The sequence below is a fragment of the Erinaceus europaeus genome, chromosome 18 (genome assembly GCF_950295315.1).
Source record: "Erinaceus europaeus chromosome 18, mEriEur2.1, whole genome shotgun sequence".
NCBI lineage: Eukaryota > Metazoa > Chordata > Mammalia > Eulipotyphla > Erinaceidae > Erinaceus > Erinaceus europaeus.
In genome coordinates, this window is record NC_080179.1 from 45005266 (window position 1) to 45013755 (window position 8490).

The 8490-nt window shown below is 43.5% G+C and overlaps 1 protein-coding gene across 6 annotated transcripts in view; it reads right to left on the minus strand.

Moving 5' to 3' along the window:
- Window positions 1-7401, minus strand: part of PTPN4 (protein tyrosine phosphatase non-receptor type 4) — a 131234-nt gene extending 123833 nt beyond the window's left edge. For 5 of the 6 annotated variants that reach the window (XR_009545981.1, XR_009545980.1, XM_060177989.1 and 2 more), the window contains exons 1-2: window positions 6757-7401; window positions 4502-4620 (exon numbers count right to left, since the gene is read on the minus strand). The gene's annotated coding sequence lies outside the window, so the exon portion shown is untranslated. The remainder of the gene's footprint in view (window positions 1-4501; window positions 4621-6756) is intronic. The other variant, XM_060177986.1, reaches the window with a different exon arrangement.
- Window positions 7402-8490: the final 1089 nt, after the last annotated feature.

The following is an 8490-nucleotide window of genomic DNA, read 5'->3' on the forward strand; positions in this document are numbered from 1 at the left end:
ATTCCCCAGTCAGTTTTCAGTTCCAGTCCCTAGTTCTAATTCTTTTTCCACAATTCTGGCTCTTATCTTTCACCTGTACCACTGCAAGAGCATCCATCTAGCTGGCCTTGCTGCTCCATTCTGACCTTCTCTTGGCACCATTCTTTCATCATTATGCAAAGGTTTACTTTCCCTGCTTTTTCAAAGCAGACTCCATGCATATTTAGACCATTAACAATACAGGAGCACCAAAGGTGTCACCGGCACATATGAAATGAGTAGTTATGATGGGGGGTTGTGTGTGTGTGATTTGATTCTTTATGCTTATTTTAGGATTTGGAATTGGTTTTATTTATTTCTGCCTGGAAGTGGTTTTATTCACTACATAGTAGGGATGCCAGGGGTGAATATGTACCCTAAACTTGCTAGTACCTAGGGATCTGAAACAATACATTTCACAACCTTCCTCATAACTTGGCACCAAAGGAAATGCTCTTAGTACACTGGGCCAAGCCACAAAGGCTGTGCAAAGAGAAAGACACTATCTAGGGGCTCCAATATGCCTACATCCTATAGCTGGCCTGTATTTTCTCTCCAACACACTGAAACAGTCCATGGTACACCAGTTGTAAAGGCTTTAACAGGATCTCACTCATATCCCAAACAAGAGCCTTCATAGGCTTTCAACTCAACACAAACCCAAAGGCAAACACAAAATCAAACACCCACACTTACCATTACAGAGACTGACACCTGCGAGACGCCTTGCATTTCTCCCAACACACCGGACACCTTTTTATTCTTCTATCTTGTACATTCAGTTCTCTCTGCCCAGATCAATTCCAACTCAGCCTCCAAGAAACAGCTCAAATGCTACTTCTCACTCCCTCAGATCTTATTACCTGTGTCTCTGAACTATTGACAGGTAACCATCCTAGAAGTAGAGCTCAAGACAAAGATCATGCCTTATTTACCTGTATACCACTGCTTCCCCATATCAGACATTCAAATATTTGTTTAATATATAAATAAGTGTTCATTACATCATTTAATAAATAAAAAAAGTTAATACACTAAGTATAACAAGGAGGTACTACCTTATAGCCAATTGAGAATTTCCCCCATAGCAAGATGGTCTATTAACTCTTCATGAGAAATGGACCAGAGAGGTAGCCACACCACTGAAGCACTGTCCCATTCTTAGTGTTTTAGACTGAACAAGCAAACAAAAAGTGTATAAGCATAAAGGTATTTATGGACTATAAATATATATTTATGGAAGATTGTAACTAGAAATCTGAAGAACCACCAACATATTTAGCAAAAGGCAAATGGCAAAATCAATTATGATAGACTACTTGAATGTTTACGTTACTGGTTAGTCTCTACTGATATACTGAGCAGTTACCTAAAGAATAATTCAAGGCATATATTATGCTGATATTTGCATTCAAGGTCAAGATTATACGAACTTTTAGATAAAGTAGTCACCACTGAGCTTAAGAATTTATCCAAGATGCTTGAAGCCAGGTTTATCTAACTCCAAAGCCTGTCATCTTTCCCCCACATTGTACTGCATCCACTATGAACCTTTTCCACTCTACCAAACTCAAAATTCTATCTCTACCCTACAACTTTACTTCAGAGAGACATACAACTGCCCAAAGGAAACAAATAGACCTATCTATTAGAGTGGTGATTAAAGATGAATTTTGCTACATTTTTTTTTTAACAGAGCACTGCTCAGTTCTGGCTTATGATGGTGCAGACAGTTATTTTTTAAATTAGTAATTTTTAAATCAAACTGATAAGCAAAGGACTAAATTCACAGGGCAACAAACACACAATGTTTAAAACTGTTTACATTTTCATTATGGACTCAGAATAGAAACATATAAAAACTTAAGACTAAAAATAAGTAAATAAAAATTTAAAACTCAAGAGTAGATTAAGCAATCTTCCAGAAAATGGTGAATTTGAGGAAAAGGATAAGGAGGAGGCAAATGGATTAGACACAGGAATGCTTAAATTGAAAAAGCAAAAGCAGTAGAGAAAATGTTTTCTTTTTAAGCAAGAATGAGAAACAGAGTTACTGAGATGAAGTTGGTGGGAAGCTGTCAAGGCCAAGCAGATAGATTTGGCATTAATTTGATAAGCGATAAGGAACTGCAATGGAACTTAGATGGGAAGGTGGGATGCTGAAATACGATCTCTAAAGATTCAAAGTTTGCTCTAAGGTAAAGTACTTACTACCTCTGGCTATATAATGTTTTTGACAAATGGAACATTATCCTGTTCTTGGACATTCTTCTCAAAAACTGACTACACAAAAATCCTCCAGTAAGCTGTGAGTATATCGGGGTAGGTTTTCAGAGGTCTCACACTTGAGCACACTAAATGTCACCGCGTGTTCTGGCAGGAGTCACATGACTTCAATGTAAAGAGACCTTGAAGACAGCCTTCTAGTGACAGCCTCTTTTATCTTCACAGCAGCTTAAACTGAGGCTCAAGAACTAAAAGACTAGCCTAATGTCATATACAAACTAGTCAGAGCCAATATCAAAAACCCAGATTTAAGGTCAGGGAGATAGTAGTGGTTTTACAAAAGACCTTTATGCCCAGTGCTCCAAGGTCCCAGGTTTAACCCCCACACCACAGTAAGATAAGAGCTGAGCAGTGCACTGGTTTCTCTCTCTTTCTTACACACACACACACACACACACACACACACACACCCCTTTGAGTTTTTAGGCAGCAAGATATAAAGGGGTGTTGTGCTATACAATAATGTATCTAAGAGCCACATTTGGTTATTTATAATTAAACTAGTTGTCATTAGATATAAATTCACTCTCTCAGACACGGCAGTTACATTTCAAATGTTTGATGTTATACATAGTTAAGGGTTCCAATGTCTTTTTTTTTTTTTTTGACCAGTGCACCACTCAGTTCCAGTTTATGGTGGTGCCGGGGATTGAATCTGGGACTCTGGAGCCTCAGGTAGGAGAGTGTCTTTGCATAGCCATTATGCTATCTACCCTTGGTCAGGGTTCCAACGTCTGACAGTACAGAAACAGAGTATTCCTGTTACTACACAAATCTTAACTGGACAGCATGATCTAAAGAATACACTTCAAAGTCAGACAGACCTAGTTTGAATTCTACTTACCAGCAGTGTAATCTTGGACACGTTATTTCATTTCTCTGTGCCCCCACTGGGATGGGGCAGAAAGCAGGAAATTAATACTTACTGCACAGAGTGTACCTGATTATGTGGGGTAACATGAAAAGTCCCTTTACACCGCCTGGCACATAGCAAACAATCAAAACACTTCCTTTCTGGACACTTTTTCCTTTCTAATCATCTGCACGCCTTCCTTGTGGGAAGATGCAAACACAAAAATTCACCCAAATAATTTCCTTCCCTTGGAAGACAGTCCACAGGATCTAGTTTTTCTAACACGTGCACTTCTCTAGTGTTTCTACTAAGGAATAATGAAGAATGAAAGTGGGGGCAAGCTTCTAATTAAGTTGAAAGAGTAGAATAAATGTCCTTTTCTGTTTGCCACCCTATTTTTAGGAGTATACTGACTGATAACACAAAGAGAAAGACTGCGGTGTTCCTAGATGCTGTATTTCCACACCGGTAGCTCCACACTGACTCCTTCCCACCATCTGTACTTTAATCATTACGAGAAGAAATAACACCTTCCTCCTCATTCTTTCCTAGCAAATAAAAAAGATTTTCAGAATGCTAAACCAATCTTCAAGGCTTCACAGCTTAATCTAGCAAACTGACAGATTTAGCAAATCTAGACCACAGCATAAAAAAAAAAAAATTATCAAAATTCAACTGCGTTTGTGACCAGTAAGTCTCTGCCAATATAAGAGCAACAATTTATATTTAGCCACATGAAGTCACCAGCAAGGTCACCAATTTTACATTCCTACTAATAAAGAATTCAAGCCGATCTTTACCAAACACCTACCAAATAAATACCCCTTTACTTTGTCAAGTTTCATTGTTGTTTAAAACTGACCATATGAACTCTCAGTAACAGTCAGTAATAGTGTCTCCTTGAAATGATCTACTTAGTAGCCTCTAACTTTGTTCCTTCAAGAGAGTTGCTCAGGAGCCTATGAGACAGCTCACCTGCAAAGTCACCTGCTTTGCCAAGGGAGTGATCCAGGTCCCCAGTGCACCAAGGGAAGCTTCAGTGCTGTAGTATCTCTCTCTCTCCTTCCTTCTTCTTCTTCTTCTTTTTTTTTTTTTTTAAATAGAAACAGAGAGGCAAAGAGGAGACGGCAAAAAGACCATAGCACTGAAGCTTCCTTCAGTGTAATTGGGTTTAGGCTTGAACTTGGGTCACACACACATGGCAAATGTCTCTCTCCTACCTGAGGGAGGAGGGAATCAGCTTGGAGCAGTGGCCCCAGACAGTTAAAACAAAAAGAAAAAGGTAATTTCCCCTGGGGCAGAGGGGGCAAGGAGATAGGACACCCAGTAAAGCACTCGCCTTACCACTGGCCAAGCAGTGGGTCTGAGGGCCTGAGTTCAAGATCCAGCAGCGAATGGGAGCACCACAGCATCAAGGTAAGCTCCATAGATGGAGGGGTAGTGCTGTGAATCTCTCCCTCTCTCTATTAAAAAAGAGAAAAATGAATGAATGAATGAACGAACGTTGGCCAGGGGGCAATGGGACTGTGCATGGAGGATCATGTATGAAGTACTGAACATGCAGGAAGCCCCAGTGCCACACACTCAAAGGTAATATTTTCAAAAATCAAGACCACAGATGATGACCCCATTAGTGTTTAATGATTCATAAATAGTATGTAGCTAGAACTACACACTGTACTGTCACTTTATAAACTGAGTTACTTTTAACAGACAAAACTAAGTTTTATAAAGAGTCCCAGGGTCATCTAAGTAAAATATAAAAAATTATCACAGACCCAAGTAAAATGCTTTACACATACACAAACACATTAAGCTTTTTATGCGTGAATGATGAAATCTCTAATCCACGAGTCTGATTTTCTTAAAGTCCTTCAAATAAAATGAAGTGTGCATTGGTCACAATAGAATAGTTCAAATGAGTTTTCCTGAGGCTGCATTCTAAGTACATCTGACCCAGAAAGTATTTTTAGCAAGTGTATTCAATCAATGCTGGTTTTATGCATGGCCTAAATTAGAAATTGGGTGTCACAAATTTAAAGTAACAAAGTTACTGGGGAGGTTTTCTAAAGATAGTCCACTAGAATATAGTATTAAAAACATAAGTATGAAACAACTGAATATACACTGCCTAGTAACTAAACAGGTTAGAAAACAAGCAAAAAAAAAAAAAAGAAAGAAAGAAAGAAAGTCACATCCTCAGCAATTACTTTTGAGGAACCTGGGATTTTCTAACTAAAATTTTAACCTCCATTTGTATTAATAAAAATTACAAGACAGTAATGACTCTTCGAGTTTTCCAAATATCTTGCTAAACGTTTAAAACAGATTAGCTAAATCACAGAGATCACTAAACCCAACAAGACAAAGGCTTCTCATAAATAACTCACGATCATACTGGGACTATGCATATATTTCGATGCAAAATGATAAAGAGGGAGTGTGTGCCATGAAAAAAAGAAGAGACATCAAAATTGCTTTCGTGGTAACTGGAGCAGAAATTCATTCTCACAAAAAAAATGCTGGAGTTCACAGATGACTGCATCTTTTTATTATGAATTAGCAAGTTTTGTCCAGGAGACCAACTTTTGCTCACGAGGGTTCTTAATTTACATGTTTAATCTATATTAATCAGGTTCAAGACTTAATTGGCATGTCTAGCAGTATTGCACTAAAGCAAACGAAGCTTGAGGTCATCTCATGAAATGTTCAAATTTCTCTTTCATCTTACAAGAAGTCTCGTATATAAAAGAGGGAAAAAAACGTTAAGGTCCCCAAATCAGGATTATAAAAATGCCTTGATTTTTGCTGTTCCAGTCTTCTTTGGATTCAGATCATCTTTTACAAGTCGGAAGCATTTGCTTTTTTGCTCTACAAACACGTTCTAAACTGGGTTATTCCAACCGGGCCCCAGGACTGGCTCCCAGAAAGCGCAATAGTCCTGCAAATCTCGAATTCGAAAAACTCGGCGTATATTCAAGATAGACCCTCGCCCTCGTGAAACAGGCGCTTGTGTGAAAGCCTCGCACAGGGTCCATGGTGGTGTCACCATCTAATGCAAGTCCCGGGCTCTCCGAGTCCAAGTTTCGTATCCGTGCAATTACAGGCTGTTTCATTTTTGAAGGAATCCCCAGCCACACATCGGTACGTCTAGGTAGCTATATTCCAACTTTTTTTTTTTAACCAACTAGATTCCTAAATACGAATGTGCGTATATATGTATATATATGTGTGTATATATATATATATATATATATATATATGCAGAATCTTAAAAGGCTCGATCAACTTCAATGGGAAGGGGGCGGCCAGCCCGTGCAGCATCCAAGAAGCATTCACATCAGTCTTCTTTTTTTTTTTTTTCATGAAATTCCAACAGCAAAAAGGAAAAGTCTGGAGCTAGCAAGACCTTGGGAGCAGGTCCCCCGCCAGGACCCTGCCCCGCGCCGACTCCATCCCGCACACGAGGACCCCGGGGCGCGGAGGACGGGGTCCCCTGCAGCACCACCTCCCCCTTCCCGCCCCAACCGCCCCCCAGGTGCTGCCTCCCGACTCCCCGGACAGGGCCGCGGCCGGCGGGGCCCCACACAGCTCCCTACCTCCGGGTTCCAGCCGCGTCCTCCGGCTGCACAAGCTCGGCCCGGAGGCCCGAGCGCGCCGGGGCGAGCCGCGTCCTCCGCTCCCCGGGCGCCCTCAGCGGCCCTCCAGCCGTAGCCGCCGCCGCAGCCGCCGCGCCACGGCCCCGGGCCGCCGGCTCCACCTCATGCTGCGGGGCTGCGGCGGGCCAGCTCCGCCGGGCGCTGGAGCGACGCGGGCAGCCGGCGCGCCGTCCCGCCTCCCCGCCGGGATGAGCTAATCCACACGCGCGCGCACACCCCCGGCGGAGTGCCGCGGGGAGGGGGTCCGCGGGGCCAGGGGGGCCCGGCCCCCAAAGCTCCAGCCTCCTCCGGCCGAGGGCGAGCGCGTCCCTGCCTCGGCCCCCGGGGAACCACCAGGGCGTCCTGAGAGAACAATGACAGGGGGCCGCCGGGAGCGGGAAAGCGCGCTGCGCCGCGCGAGCCGGCGGGCAATGCCAATGCCTGGCTGCGTTTGTGTGTGAGAGTGCAAGAGACGCTCCGTCCCCCCTCCTCTTCCTCCTCCTCCTCCGTCTCCTCCTCCTCCCTCAAGCACACCCCGTCGCCCAGGCCGCAGCATAGCAACCGAACATGGCGGCTGCGCAGGCGCCGCCACTCAGCGGCAGCCACAGGATACGATCTCTCGCGAGAGGCGAGGCCAAACCTCTTTCCCACCCCACGACCCCCAGCCGCTAGCGCGAGGTTGGGGAGGTGGTACCAGCCCGACGCCCCGGGACACGCAGGTGCGAGGCGAGCGGGACCTGGGTAGGTCAGGGAGGGAGAGCTGTGAGGAGGAGGCGGGGCGCCGTGGCCACGCCCCCTGTCCCTGCAGCGATTGGCTACTTGAACCTAGACCCGCCCCCCACTCTGCTGGACCTACACACCTAAGGGACCCGACAGTGGGAAGAGGAACCTGAGCTACTAGAAGATGTGGGCTTTCAGGTGCAGTTTTTAATCATTGCGTCTCTTAAATACAGACTCTAAAATAAAACATAAGCGAAGTCCATTTATTAAACGTTCGAGTACAATCCCTTTGTGTGTGGTTTTCTAAATTAAATCAGTCCTTTCCAATAAAGCATATAAATGTGGTGCTATCAAGGCTGGACTTTGAGTCAAGTGCATGTTAATACTGTAGGAATGATAACTTATTGGTGCCTAAGGGCTGGGTGATTTCAACCGAAATGGTGGGAGGAGGCGTTTAGGGATCGCCAGACTTCCTTTTTGCATTCTTGTTGTCATTATGCTTTTCTGTAACTGGGCTTTTTTTCTCAGCTGCCCTTGCACTGCTTCAACACACCCTAGAGCTGCCTTCATACAAATGTTCTTTCAAACAGCACTTTCCCTCAATTCCATATGAATGCTAGCACATGTGTAGTCTGTCTGTCTGTCTATATATCCTGTTGAGATTATATCATGTTGGGATGGAGGAGATAGCATAATGATTATGCAAACAGGTTGTCATGACCGAGGTTCCTAGATCCCAGGCTCAATTATCCACACCACAATAAGCCAGAGCTGAGCAGTGCTCAGGTAAAATAAATAAATAAATTAGATCATGTTGTTTAATCTGTATGGTAGCATCCAGACATAAACTTCAGGTGCTTAAATTTAATATAGATTTAAGGTCTCTCCCTCCCTCCCTCCCTCCCTCTCTCTCACACACACCATTTTAGCTCTTCTGCTTAATTTCCTTCCCAGAACTCATTCCTCTTTTGCTAA